Source organism: Canis lupus, chromosome 27 (assembly GCF_003254725.2).
Source record: "Canis lupus dingo isolate Sandy chromosome 27, ASM325472v2, whole genome shotgun sequence".
NCBI classification, from domain to species: Eukaryota; Metazoa; Chordata; class Mammalia; order Carnivora; family Canidae; genus Canis; species Canis lupus.
This window is the reverse complement of record NC_064269.1, coordinates 29599802-29616001: the sequence shown is the minus strand read 5'-3', so window position 1 is coordinate 29616001 and position 16200 is coordinate 29599802. Positions and strand designations below refer to the sequence as shown.

The 16200-nt window shown below is 31.7% G+C and overlaps 1 long non-coding RNA gene across 2 annotated transcripts in view; it reads left to right on the top strand.

Moving 5' to 3' along the window:
- The first annotated feature begins 11133 nt into the window (after positions 1–11133).
- Positions 11134–16200, top strand: part of LOC112665659 (uncharacterized) — a 41018-nt gene continuing 35951 nt past the window's right edge. For both annotated transcript variants that reach the window (XR_004809837.2, XR_004809835.2), the window contains exons 1-3: positions 11134–11236; positions 11799–11882; positions 14576–14685. This is a non-coding gene — a long non-coding RNA (uncharacterized LOC112665659). The remainder of the gene's footprint in view (positions 11237–11798; positions 11883–14575; positions 14686–16200) is intronic.

The window sequence follows — 16200 nt, the reverse complement described above, 5'->3', positions numbered from 1 at the left end:
ACTCAAAAAATTAAAATAGAACCACCATATATTTAAGCAATCTCACTTGCGTTATATCGAAAACAAATGACATCAGGATATTGAAAAGATATCTGCACCCCTACATTCACTGTAGCATTATTTATAATAGCCAAGACCCAAAACACAACCTAAGTATCCATGAATGAATTACTGGATAAAGAAGATGTGGTCTATAGATACAAAGTAATATTATTTAGCAGTGAGAAAGAAGGAAATCCTGTCATTTGCAACAACATGGATTGACTTTGAGCACACTATGCTAAGTGAGATAATAAAGACAGAGAAAGACAAATATTGTATTATATCATATATTTGGGAATCTTAAAAAGCCAAACTTCCAGAAACAGGGAGTAGAATCATGTTACCAGAGTAAGGATTGGGGAAGATGGGGAAATATTAGTCAGAGGGTACAAACTTGCAGTTAGAAGAGAAATACATTGTGGAGATCTAATGCACAGCACATTAGAATCAACAATACTATATTATATCCTTCCAAGGTGCTAAAAGACTTGTGGTAAATCTTCTTACCACAAAAAAGAAATGATAAGTGTGTGACATGATAGGGATGTTATTTAACATAACGGAGAGTAATCATATTACAATTATATAATCTTATCAAATGAACACATTTGCACATCCTAAACTTACATAATGTTAAAAGTCAATTATTATCTTTTATCTTATTTTTTTAAAAGTGAGATTGTATATGTAAAACACCTAAGGGACATCCAAGGAAACTTGGATTATGATTGAAATGTAATGCTGAGTGAAGTAAGCCAGTCGGAGAAGGACAAACATTATATGTTCTCATTCATTTGGGGAATATAAATAATAGTGAAAGGGAATATAAGGGAAGGGGGAAGAAATGTGTGGGAAATATCAGAAAGGGAGACAGAACGTAAAGACTGCTAACTCTGGGAAACGAACTAGGGGTGGTAGAAGAGGAGGAGGGCAGGGGGTGGGAGTGAATGGGTGACGGCACTGGGGGTTATTCTGTATGTTAGTAAATTGAACACCAATAAAAAATAAATTAAAAAAAAAATAAATAAATAAATAAAATCTTTTAAAAAAAGAAAAAAATGAAATGTAATGATATACCTTTTTTTTAGAATGTATCTATGTTTATAAATATTTTTGTTCACATAATTTCCATTATGCCAATGTTTCTCAAAATTGTGAGAGCTCATAGAATGCCAGAGAATATATTTGCAGGTTTTCATGATTAAGAAACATTATATTGAAATCTAATGATTTTTATTTTAAGTTTAAACCCCATAATTTTAACATCCTCATGATCCATGGTATTTTAATTTCTTATGGAGAATCTGTACACCATAGAAAACATGTCCGTATACTTTCTAGGCTGATAATCTTCAGAGAGATATTTCTTAGAAATTTATAAATTAAATAAGTAATCAAGTCTCCACCTATAAATAAGAATGGCTCAAGGAGTTTATAAAAAAGGTTCCAAATAAAGGAAACAATGAGGAAAAAGAGGAAAGAAATTGAAGTACAGGATCATAGCAAGAAAAATTGAGGAAGCAATACATAAAAAAAGTCTCTGAGTTCTTGGAACACTTTGTGTACTAATAAACTTTCTTTTGGTACCACTTTTTAAAGTATATCTGCTCATTCTTCCTGCATTTCCGTTTTCTTTCATTCTTTTCCTCATTTACCTCTGGCCTACAGTGGCATTACTAATTGCCTCAAAGCCATATCAATGAAAGAATTTATGCATGTATGTGTGTATAAAGTGAACACTTATGTTCTTCTTTTTCTTTATATGAACTTGAGGGAGGCCTTTTTTTATTTCTTTCTGACAGCGGAACTTGGCTTGATACCTTATTATCAGTAGGTCAGATTTATATGAGAATGTTAATTAGAGGATAGAAACAGTGACTTTGGTCTTTGGAAGAAAGTTAATTTTTCAAATAAACTAATACATGTATATTGCATTTCAGATAAATAGTGCCTTTTGCACTGAATCACAGTGAATAAGATAATATCTGAGATTTATACCTCATATTGTTTATCAAAGATAAGAAATTCTCTAAGTATAGGCAAAAAGACTGAGCAAAGTAAGACAGAAGTTAAATAGAATTTTTTCTGTATAAAAATCATGTTATAAATTTTTATTTAAAAATGAGAAATTTAATCTTTATAATCATATAAGTATTGTTGCTATGTTTAGTGGATATCACTCACATATGCTCAATTTAGTCCAGGTGATATTTTGGGAAGATTTTTGCCCTTCCAGTTACTTATTAAAAGAGAAACATGAAAAATGATGCAGAACTAAGACATAAAGGTAGCAACTTCACAAAGAGGAATGAATCATTGCACATTCAACAATGGATCTCATCAAAATTGTTCTTAGCATCACATACTTTACATTCAATGGTCAATCTATGAACAAACTAGTGACTGAGCTATGGGTTCCCCATCTCATTTATCATAGCAGAACTATATCTTTCGCATTTCAAGAAAATTACAGAAAATAAAACTGCAATAAAACCAAAAAGCTGGAAACAGAGATGACACCCATGACAACATTAAAAAAAGGATACTGAAGATGTGCAGCCATCCGCTCAACTTACAATTAATGCAGCACAAGATCGATGTCTGACTTTTCCTGGTGCAATTTCTGCCTGAACCTGAGACAGAACCCAATGGGAATGTACCAGAGACATGAAAAAATGCTCACCAAAATAGGTTTTATTATTAATTATAACTGATACATGTATCATATATATATATACATATATATATATATGCATTTCCCTGTGGTTCAACTTTAATCCAGTGAAAATATGTAAATATATAACATTTGTTCATCTAAACCATCGCTGAGATGAATCTATGATTTAGATATGAGCTAATACAATGCATTTCTCCCAAGATGCTCATTCTTGGCTATAATCATTTCTCATCTGGGGCATTTAAACTAGGTATACTTGTCCTGAAGTAGCTATTCAAACTAGAAACTCTGGATCACATGTTTGTATATGTATATGAATTGAAAAGAGGCAGGTCAGAATAGGGTGAAGTGGATCTTTAAGGATAAACCTAAATAATATAGACTGTTTCCGTAATGTTCTAAAAACTAGGGGATCCCTGGGTGGCTCAGCAGTTTAGCACCTGCCTTTAGCCCAGGGTGTGATCCTGGAGTCACGGGATCGAGTCCCGCATCGGAATTCCTACATGGAGCCTGCTTCTCTCTCTGTTTCTCTCTCTCTCTCTCTTCCCCTCACGTGACTCTCATGAATAAACAAACAAATAAATAAATAAATATAAATAAATAAAAACTAGACTAACCTATACTCTTGCAAAGCTATTGGTCAGGGGTCTTTAAATGGAGATAAATGTGCCCCTATGAGCATGAGAAGAAAAATTTTTAGGATTTCTATTCATATTTTGCCTTCTATTTCTCAATGTACACCTTTACATAAAATATATTAATATTATATAAGTAATATACGAGGGATGTTGGAGCAAAGGCTTCCAGTAAAATATGAAAAGATATGGATATTGAAAACATCCTCTTCCAGACTGTGCTTTGCCTATTTACTCTCCGTGGTGTCTTTTAATGAGTGAAAGTCCTTAATTTTAATATAATTAATTGTATTATTAATATAATTTTTTTCCTTCTGGAGAAGCATTCTGTGTACTGTTTAAAAAACTACATGCTCCAAGCTCTTAAATATTTTTCCTGTACGTTTTACTGTAAAAAAATTAATGCTTTATAATTCACAGTTAGCCATAAAAATTATCTGGAATACTTTTCCTGCGTAATTTGAGGTAAGGGTCAAGACTCATTATTTTAATGGATAGACATGCACCTGTTATTGAAAATACCATTCTTTTAAATCTTCAGTGCAGTACTAATTTAGATAAGATCAAGACAACTCATTTCTACAATTAAATAGTAAACTTCAGAAGAGCATGACAATGTTTTATAACTTTTTTCTGAGTACATCATCAACACTGATCAAAGGGCAAAAGTCATCAGGAGATAAATGGTGTTATACACACTGTTTATTACATTAGTATTTTTTAATTGCTTGTTATTTTCAGAATAAAAAATCCATTTGTACTCTTAAACCACATGTTATTATTCCACCTAATTAAGCTGATACTTAGAATAATTCTTATAACCGAATAACTAAAAACAAATCATCCTTTAATTTAGTTTTTTTTTCCATGTTGCTGGGCATCTATTAAATTCGTTAAGCATTGATAATACTTAGTATATTCATAGGTCCTTAGTATATACATAGTAGATAGTGAAGAAATACCTTTGAACAAATAAATGACAAATCTTATTTTTCAGATGCTTCACTCATAACAGAGAGAAAGCTAATGTATCAAAATCAAAAGATGGAATAAAAGGAATATTTCTTAATTTCTAAGATACATGAGCTAGTTTATTTTTTTGCAAGTTTGTATGTTTTTGTCTATGCATGTATGTGTGTTTGTATAAATTCTCCTATAGAATCCCTTCATATTTATTGATTCATAAGGATAAGTTACCATAAAAAAGTTAATATCTCTTCAGGTTAGGGATATATTTTAATGTGTTTATATAGCACAAGAAAATGTCACTTTTTCTGAAACGCAATCCTATAGCAAGAGCTGACAACTCTAAATGCTGTATAGCCATCCTCTGGGATGTTTCTTCCTCACAAAAGTCTTACCACGATAGTTTGAGAACATTCCTAATGTGTGGCAAAGTTGTCTACCAAAATTTACAGTGCTACTTTAAATATATATCAGTGAAAAAAATCTAGTAAGGATATAATGCAGCAGAAATCCATTCATTCATTCATTCACTCATTCAAGCACAGTATTAGGATCTGAGAGTGAAACAATGATAAATGATTCTGATGTGCTTCGGGCTCTGATATATCACTCTTGCATGAAAAGGAAACCAATTTAGGTTTCTGGGTGACAGGTGAAAGGAAGGTAAATTTGGAGGTCAGGAATGCTAGGAAGATGCATATTTAGTTGAAGTTTCTACCTGCAAGATAGAGATTATTTTCCCTCTGTTTCTCTGTCTCTCTCTTTCTCCAACATAATTTCTTTAGCTCAAGTTGAGAGTAGAGCCTATACTTATAGTGAATGCATACAAACACTAATAAAGTACATCTAGAAGTCTTTTTATTCAGCTAGTTGAATATGCATTGCTAAAACTCAGGTACCATATAGAATAAAATATAATATACTTGATATATGGCCCTTCATACTCAAGGTATCCCAAAGCACTTTACAGAGCAATGACTTAGATAATGTAGTGCAGTGATTGTGTTGGCAAACTTGACTGTCATTACTAACTCAGCAATAGATCACACTATAGCCTTGAACATTATAACCTGTTTGAGTGAAAGAAGCAAAGTTAGCTAAAATTTTGAGAATTATACCCTGATAGGTTTCTAAAATGACTTCCTGTATTGTTATTTTTCTTCTAAGTCTGATGTTTTATTTAAACAACACGCTATTCCCTTTTCCAAGATTTTATCCATCCGATGGCACAGGCATTGGTGCAAAAATTTTTATTAGATTGTACATTCAAGGAAGAATAACCTGAAAATTATAAATTAGAATCCAGTTCAAGTTTTATGAATTTAAATCTATTTTTCAACCAAAAATTTAAGTGTTCCACAGATAAAGCTAGGAGAAGTTGTGTGTGTGTTGTTGCCTTTTAATGGGAGGAGGGCATCAAGTACTGAAAAAATATATACCTATTATAATAATTTATTTTATTGATATCTGTGATATACAGTCCTAAGAATTTCATGTATTTTGCTTTCAATCCTCATAAGAACCGTATGAAATATACCCTATTACCTCCATCTTGCATGTGAAGGAACAGGTGCAGAGATACTAGGGAACTCATTCAAGAACATACTGTTAATAAGTAGGAAAGTAGTCTTTAAACCTAGCTCTCTCTTGCTCCAAAGTGTATGATTCTTCCCCTACATGAAGCAGTCTATGAACTATAAAGGCAAAGAATGTGTTGATTATGCTTCATTCAAAATTGAAATTGGAAAGTAATTTGACTATAATGCTAATGTATATAGACTAAGATTATACCGCAAGTATAAGGCATAAAATACTAATGAAGATCATTGTTACAGTAATAAATGAAACTATCTTGATGTTTCAAAATAATTTCAGATGAAAACAATAATAAAAATAATGATTTCAAACACTTCCAATATTCAAAAGCAGTCTCTGTGACTACTTGTGGAAGCAAACCTCTCAAACTGAAGGTTAATAAATGTAAGGTCAGGGTGAAAGTCTAATCATTCTCTCAGGTAAATTATTTAACTTTATATAACATTTGGTCATGAAAATAAGATTATGTACTTAAATATCCATTACCTATTAGGTATAAAATTCTAAGCTAGGGATTGTGGAATTACAAATATGCTGGATACTGCTCTCAAGAAACTTATATTTCAGTATTTGTACTTAAATTTCAAAATGCAGGAATTAATCAATAAAATGAAAGAACAAAGGAAAAAGTACTCAAAATACAAAATATAAAAGAGTTCCAGCAGAGAGGTTAAGGAGGACTAATAATTAAAAAGTATTTTACTTAGACAATTGTCCAAGTACAACTGTATAGTTAACATACATGATGCTGTCTTCTCTCCCCAATATTGTCCTTCACCCTGCTCTTATATATTGATCGATAACATCATCATATATTCAGTCAGACACTTAAGAAATCTATGCTTTCCCTTTGGCATTTCTTCTTCATAGAGTTCACCCGACATAAAAGCTGGCAATTCTAGTAGTCAATGGATATTTCTTTTCCATGAACTTTGTCCTCTTTTCCTCATTCTCATGGTAGTCCAAACTTCTTTTACCTCTCATTTAGATTATCCCCAATGTCCATCCACATCTGGATTTGCCACATTTCGATCTTCTCTTCACATAGTAGTGAAAGTTACCTTCAATAATGCAGATATCATCTCCATGCTTCAATTTGCATCTTAGTCCTCAGTTTAATTCGCACTTCTTTATTTATTTTACTGGGGCCATTTTTTGATGACAGCTGCTTATTTCCATGTCATTTCCCCCACTTCCCACTCTATCTACTAACTTCCATTCATGTAAGCACTTAAAATTCTTAGAGCACACTCTGATTCCCAGTATTAAGACTTCTGCAACAAACTGTTCCAATTGCTTGAATGCTCCCACAACACATACTAATGTTTCAGATTATAGCTAAGCATTCACTTCCCCCAGGCTCATGCTCACTGAGTATTATAGAAAACCACATACTGCTTTGTGTACCTTCACTGTATTTTCTCGAATGGCATTTTTCACTCGCATTGTAATCTCCCTCTGTATACCTCACCTCACTAGACTTTAAGCACCACACAAACAATATCTGGCACATATTAGTAAAATGAATTAAAAATGTATTAATTTTTCTAGCTCTTCTCAAGATTGTAATTTAATTAAAGTTTAGCCTCATTAAAATTAACTTGTCAGTATTGCTTTGCAAAGTTTTATAATGGATTGAAGAGGAGAGAGTTTGTCATATCCTGTCAAGGTCCATCTTGCTCTCTAGAACATAAATTCACTTGCGAGTATGGTAGATTAGAACAGTGACTCCCACAAAGATGTTCATATCCTAATTCCCAGGACCTGTAAAAACTTAGGTGGCAAAGAGGCTTTACAGGTGTAATTAAGTTAAGGATTTTGTGCTGGACAGATTATCTTGGATTATCTAATGGCTCACTGAAATCACAAAGGTTCTTAAACCAGGGGTGCAGCAGTATCAAAGCATGAATGGGAAATGTGGCATGATGGAGGCAAGAGTTGAGATGATATAAGAAAGAATCTGTAAGACAAGGAATATAAGCTACCTTCAGAACCTGAAACAGACAGAAAGTAGATTCCCCTCAGAGCCTCCGGAAGAAACTAGCCCTATTGATACCTTGACATCAGCCCACTGATTTTGGACTTAGAATTTCCAGAAATTTAAGAGAGTGACTTTGAGTTGTTTTAAGCCATGAAATTTATTACAGTTTGTTACAAAAGCCATAGAAAACAATACACATAGTGAGTGTCACATAGAAGGAAAGCAATACATACTTATTCGATGAATGAAGTAAGACCCTAAGGACAATGGTACCTGAAGGTATAACTGAAAAAAAAACAAAAACAAAAAACAAACATGATACCACAAAGTCAGTTTAAGGAGCCCATAGTCACAGAAGGCTAGTCTAGTTTTTGGAAATGTTGTTTAGAAATAATTTTAAGGAAAAAGAAAAAGGAAATAATTTTAAGAAAAAATGCAGATGGAAGCAAAAATATCTGATGAATTGAAGGCTGTAGAATAGAAGCATTTGCTTCTTAAAATGATAATATGCACCAGAAACACCTGAAAAGCTGAGTAGCTACTCCCAGATTCAGAATTTAGAATGGGACTCAAAACTTTCCATTTTTGAGATGCCTGGGTGGTTCAGTGTTTGAGCATCTGCCTTTGGCTCAAGTCATGATGCCGGGGTTCTGGGATTGAGTCTTGCATCAGGATCCCCACAGGGAGCCTGTTTCTCCCTCTGCCTCTGTCTCTACCTCTCTATGGGTCTCTCATGAATAAATAAATAAAATCTTAAAAAAAAAAAACTTTCCATTTTTAACAAGTTCCAGGTAAAGGTGCTGCTCTTGGACCATGGGTCACACGTTGAGAACCATCATGCTAGAGAAATATCTATTATTTTTGATTCTCCTTGTTTTTATCATCAACTAATTTTAATAGTTGGTCTGTTTCATGTTTTCAAACATCTCTTATGTGGCTTTTATATTTTATTCATATTCGAAATATTTCAAAAAAATGTTTGAATCTTCAGATTAGCCTTCATTTTATATGTAAAAGATCTATACTTATTTTAAGTTGAAGAAACGGCTGAAATTACTTACATTTCATGAGATAATTATTTTAAAAGGGGAAGTTTCCTGAATATACAAAACTGCTAAAGACCCCAAAATCTTCAATCTAATTTCTTAAATATTGATGAATTGAGACATTTGGAGGAATCACGGAAGAATTTTAACTTTAAAAAATAATAATTTTGAATAAAAAAAGATACCAAGAGTATATAATCTGCGATTCTATTTCTGTCACATTCAAAAAGCAGATTAAATTAGGGGCAGGTGGTAACTGGAAAGAAGCTCAAGGGAGACTATGGGCTGATGTTAATGTTCTGTTGGTTAATTTGATTACACATGCACTTATTAAACTATATACTTATTGCCTATTTTTATACATGCATTTTATTTTTTATTAAAAACACTTATTACAAAAACCTGAAAGAATTGTTTCACATGTGTTTTCTGCAGAGTGTTTTGCTTGTGTTTGGGTCTTTTTATGTAAAGTTCCTTGAAATGATTTCTCTTTTGGCAAAATGGTTCAGATCTATTTTAGATGGATACTGTGACATGACTACTTCCTGAGCTTATTCTCTAGCACAAGTAGTTTTTAAAAAGTGAAAAAGTCTGTTGCTTTCAAATACTTTTAATAAGCACTTATTGGATTTTTAACACTTGTCTACATAAATCTTATAAGTGCATCACATGTGTACACGAGACAATTTATGTGAGGCCTTTTATTTAAAGAATTAAATATCACTCTTAGTGTATACAAGGTAAAATAGAGAAGTGCAAAAAATTTCGGGTTTTTTTGTTTTTAAAATTATCTTACAATATGATGAAATTGAAAATTCACTATTGTGTTTATCTTAGTTTTTAATTTATTCTTTTCCTTCTCTTGCCTATAATCTATTCCAAGAACATTGTGTCATAGTTAGCTGCATTATAAAGAGGTGAAATAATTGGTTATTCAGTCAGTGATTCTACTGGATTAAAAACAAGACAGGTTGGTAATGATCCAGCCAAAGTGAATAAAAAGAGAACAGGTAAGCACATATGGTACAACATCTGCTTTCAAACTTAGAAAATATCTTCTCTAATCCCTGAAGCTTTCTGGCTTTTCTTCTTAATTCTCTTTCTTTGCAGAAAGCACTGTGAAAACATATCCTGACTATTTTTTACATTTATTATAATTTTTCCAAATATTAAATCACTACAATTTCCATTTCACAGTTTCTGATCCTATCACAAAAGCTTCTGAATACCGAAGCAAATAGATTTAGAATAGTTAAACATAATACTGAATCTGAATCTCAAAAATCTTTCTCATCTTTAAGTGTATTCAGCCTGTTTCATTCTTTATCTTTTATGATAGAGAGTATTTTTGATTTTTTAAAAGGTTGTCAATACATTATAGGAATTTTATATAAACAAGTGTATTATATATTTTATTTGTATTATTCTTTATCTTCACCAAAGATAGCTGAATGCACTCAGGCACCATTCTGAACACCATAGTGCTTTGAAAATACATTTTGATCTTTTCTTTACTTTCCACAATGACTTTAATTTGCTATCTTCTTAAGTAGCTGAATGAGAATTTAGTTTTAAAATGCATTGTTTTGATTCTTGATAATTCAGGATTTCTGATAATTCAGAAATTCAGGTTAATCTATAAAAAATATTTTCCTGTTTATTGGGGAGACAGGTTCTACAAACAAGAACTTAAAAGAGATCTTCCAATTGTATAAATATTCATTATTTAACTATTGAAGAATAATTATTCAATAATATTTACTTGTTCAAATCTCTAACATCAACCAATGACTTTTCACAATAATTTTGCTACATTCCTGCAAATCGATTCAACCCTTTACTGAGCATCTACTGCACCATGAATTTTTCTGACATCCATCTCATTGACCCTCACAACTATCTTGAAAGGCATTATCTCCACTACACAGACTAGAAAGTCACCTTAGAGCTAGTGAAAGTGAGTTTGAGGTCATAAAGCTGGTAAAAAAGGAAGCTGGCTCCTCATTCCAAACTCGACCTCTTTGATTCCATAACCTGTGTACCCCCTGAATCTATGTTAGTGTATCGTATCATAATGCTTATGAATTTTAATGTGTCTTCTATTTGAATTAAGAATTCATATAAAATTCTAAATTCTATATGTAATGAGGAATATTGCATTCATTTTTTAGAATCAGTGTAACAACCATTCCTTTAGTGACAGCAATGGGAAGATATTACCGATAAGAAAACTCAGAGAAACATGATAAAGGCCAGTGATGAAGATTGCTTTGGGAAGACTTAAAACATTGTGGTGAAGTTTTATTACTTCTAATGATTAAGATGTGTTTGAAAGATTCACTAATTCACTTAAGTCATCACATTTACAGTTAGAAAATTATCTCTTTAATATTCTCCATACTAAAGAATATTTAGAAAGAAGCTGTTTATGTTTACTTGTCTCTAAAACAGAACAAAATTGATATGTTTAATCTACTTCAATGTTGTTCTTAAATAATTCCATAGTTTCACCTTCTTTTGTATTATGGCCCCACACAAAAGGTAATACATTTATAAAATACATTTCTTACCTCTTTATTTTTATATAGATTAGCTTTTGAACCACTGAATTTTTTCTATTTCTTTGCTACTGATAATCATTTCTTGCCATGTAATAGATTTTAAATGAAAAAAGTATGACCATTAGTTTCCTTTTACTTGTGCATATAATTGGTTCATTGTGACCATGAGTTATCATCAAGTGATTTGAGATTACTCAACAAGTGTTCATGTTATTATTAGTTAACCATTTTGTACTGTCAGCATCTGTTTCAATATTATCCTTAGATTATTCTAATCTGACTTATTGTCTTTAGATAAAGATCCTCAGTAAAAATGTACACATCCAACATTGTAATAATGGAGGAAGGAAGAAGAGTTTATCCAGAGAGAAATACAATGTAAGTGAATTTGGTGTTAAAGTACCAGGTGATACAATGCTATTGTACTGTATTCCGCATTCACAAAAAAAAAAAAAAAAAAAATCAATGACTCCTCAAGTGCATTTACTAAAAAGAAAACAGGATGAAAAAAGAGAAAGGAGATGGATGGAAATAATCAGCTCTCTTCTCCTGGCAGGCAGGAGTCCTGCTAAGCAGACTCCTTAGGGAGAGAGAGAATATCATTTTCCTGCCTGTCCAGGACTAAAGCTGCTACAGAACAGAAATGCATGGCTTTCTTAGGAACTGTCATTTTTGTGGTGGGAAAGATTTAGGGGACTTATCCAGCAGCTGGAATACTATATAATAAAAGCATCATTTTTTTAATTGCAGTGGCCCAACAGTATTCCCTTCCAGCATGGCCACAAACTTTGCCCATGATTGCTACATCTCTTAGCCAAAAATGATTCGTTAGTGTGGAGTGTAGGGGTTGTGTTTCTCTTCTCTTCTGCCTAACATGACTTTGTCTTCCCTCAAACATTTCTTGAGTGGCCTTAAAACAACTTCTCCTTTGTAAATGGGATTGATTAGTCATAGAATCAAATAAATATTTTTCAATTATATCACATATATATACATAATAATCATAGTTTTCTGGCTATTTGTTTTATGATGGTTCTATTTGTATTGGGAGAAAAATCTATTACAGAAAGTTAAAATGCCTGCCAACCTAAAGAAGTATTCCAGAAGTTACATTTTCAACTGGGTTCAGAAATTATATAAGCACAGTAGGGCCCAAAGTCCATAAGCTGGTTTATCTAATCTCTTTTTGTGAAAATTATAAATCTAGCTATTAAATATGAAGCTATCTCTAAACCTTATAAAAGCATATAACTCTACTAACTATGCATTTTAACTATTTATTTAAATATGAATTTATTATTAACACAAATGTGACTGATTGACAATTTAATAGGCCTTTCCTTGTGTTGTAGAGCAACATATTCATATGCTTCCTCTCATAGACTCTTAGCATCTTCTACAAATTAATAAATAATATGGGTCTATCTCCATTGCTAGATGGTAAAGGTGAGTAGAGATGGGTTATTTATCAGAGTCTAGCTTTAAAAGTCTAAGTACAGAAGTGTGTGTGTATATACATATATATACATATATATGAACACAAATTATATTTTATTTGTCTCTTTTTTCAGAATTAAGTTTTCAGCTCTCAGCATGTTCTAAGACTAGAATTTTCTTTTTTTCTTTCCACATGGTTGATGGCTACACAGAAAAAGTCTTTAGAGCCAGCTCTACCTATTTAGTTGATCCCAACTTGATATATGTAATTGACAATGGACAGTAAAGTTTTTCGACTCAGGCTGAGATTAAGAAATTTAAATGTAAAATAGCTTACTTTATCATTGACTCCATATCTTTACCATGAAGATCATAATGAATGAAAAATATAACTAGATTAGAATTACAAAAAGTATTGCTTTTACTGATGTTCACAATTTATGTTATTTAATCACTGACTCTTAAACCGCTCAATCTTTTGCTTTTTTTTTTTTTTTTTTACTTCTTTCCATTCACGTGCACTCTACTGAATGTACTCAAATCTTTCCTACTTTTTGTGCCTCTTAGTAGCTTCTATCAGAGTTGTCCTAGGAGTATGGGTCTCCTACTAGGTAAATATCCTAGGCACTGACTACCCTTTCACTACTTAGATTTTTATATACAAGGTCGTTTGAGTTTGTATATAATCCATGTTGATATCATTACTTTTTAACTGGTTGGGTTCCTTCTCTATGAATGGTTTTTGATGCTAGCAGAGAGAATGACACTCCTAAGTAATTTTTTCCCCAGGCATTTAATGCCACACAACTGAATTGTCATTAAAATTTACATGATCTAAGAAATAACTTTTGATCAAAGTTAGTTTGGTTTGAAACCAAACTAACATAAGCATAAAAAAATTTTTTTATAAGTTTTCTGATTTTACAGTCACTTTCTTTTTGTTATAAAATTAAAAAGAAAAAGCCTTTATAGAAAGACTGATTGGTATAAGCATATCTTTCCTTTTATAAAAGCAACCAATTTTATGCATTTAAAAATGTATGCATTTATTCAAATATGAAACATGAGAGACAAAGAGAAAGAAAACTTATGGTAATGATATTTATTGATAAAAATTTTTCAGCATATATTCAGTTAATATTGGTGGATAAGTATGATAGAAAGTACTTGTTCAAATTTGTGGCATCATTATACATTAATTGTCTCACATAATTCTGCAATTGTGTTATTTACTACCAGAAAAACATAAAACAGATTATCATTTCTTTGTGTTCATATTTATATAATCATGCCTGGGTTACAAAGTTTGTATTTTAAATTATTTTTCCATAAATACTTGAATAATTATCTCATTTATAGAGATAAACTTATACTAGATTTGTTAGAAAAATTATCATATATATTTTTAGGAAATGCACCAATGCTATATATTTATTTATTGTTTTTCTTTCATTTATTTTCATATGGTCTGACAAGAGCTTCTCTTAGGTTAACAGGAGATGGCTAATACCAGCCAGAAAGTACAGAGATAGTATGCCTTGTGAAATAAAAAAAAATCAATTTGATATGTCTACATTTGCTATTTTTAATAGAGCTGTTTTTTCTTTTTTTCTCAATAAATGATACTTTTACAGTCCATTGGTGGGACAGAGAGGTGAAACTGGATCTTTGAAGGCCTCTGTTGTCACCTCTATCATTATTCTGCTCCAATGACAACACAGAGTGTACTGTCAACGTCCTCCAGGTAATACCCTTATTACATGTGTCATTAGAGGATGTTTGCCATATCTGCTTTAACACCACAGACATTTTAAGTAGGTTATTCCATCACTTTGCCATTTTGATTATGACAACAAAATGACACCATATTGAAATGGATTTTGGAAAGAAAGGCTAACTGTCCAAAGAGGTCCATGCTCATTCTAATTAAAATTGGCTTAGGTGGCACAACCTTCATAATTCAGCGTATGACTATGAAGGATATGCATGTTGAAAACCTTCTTTGCTCATTAGTGCTATTTCTGTCAGACACTACTACCTGCTCTTTTCTTAATGAATGCTAAGCCATCTCTTTAGAAGATTGTGCTGCTTCCCTGAACTGAAGGAACTGTCTTAATTCCTTCCAAGTTCGTCAGGAGTAAAATCGGGGAGTCACCTCTTTGACATTTCTCAACCTCTGTACTTATTTATCTCTTTGAGACCTGCGCTCCAGAGATATCACTGTCTTAATTAAGAAGAAGGATGTGACCATGGTAAATTGACTGATTTCATTGATTAAGGACTAGCTGTACAAGTAACATTGATTTTAACAGTGGGTCTACATAAATGTAATTGTTCGAACATGGGGCTGCATAATTATGGTGATGTACGAGAATAGTTGGTTTGTCCTTTTCAACCTTCACTAACATTCTTTTGCATGATAATGTACCTTGTGCAATTAGCAGAAATTTTAAATGTTACAAAATGTCTTTTGTGAAGACATGAAGTAATAATTATATTCTAATTTAATTCAACAACATCAGACAGTTTTTCTTTTTCTTTCTTTTCATCTTTTTTCTTTTTTGTACACATAAGATCCTGCATATGGTAACATGAATATTGCCTTTTACTTTCTATTACCTATGATCAGTCCATACAAATATGTGCAAATAACTTGTTTTTATTTCAAAATAAATATACTACATATGTTTCGAAACTCAATAATATTTGCTATTAAATAAACTTTTAAATTGCCATACCAGTGCTAAAATCCAAAGAAAGTACATATTATCGTCCTATATAATTATGAAAAAATATCTAAAGGTCACTGAGTTTGTAGAAGATAGGTGATTATTAAATTATTTGTTAAATTGTTCTTTAAAAGAACAAACATATATAGTCACAAAGACTATATTGTTTTATTTGCCACTACTATTTTTAAATGAGAAGACATAAATAAAATTTTCTAGGACTTCACTGTAGAAGCCTTATCTAATTGGAACTAGAGTTCCAAATAGATAAAGTCCAGTGTACAGGCAGTCAAGTATGTTGATATTTAATGAAATTAAATTCTAACCTATATATAGTGAAATTGAAAAAAAATAAAGAGAAGGTAGTCACAAATTTACCTAGATAAAAGAATATAGGTTAGTGAATCAAGAGCATTGGATTTTTGTCATAAACCTGCCACTAATTAGTTCTGTGACCTTTTGTAGCTGTGTACCATACATAATAAAAAGTAGCTTGTAAAATAATGCAAGGGCTTATTCTTCATATGGGC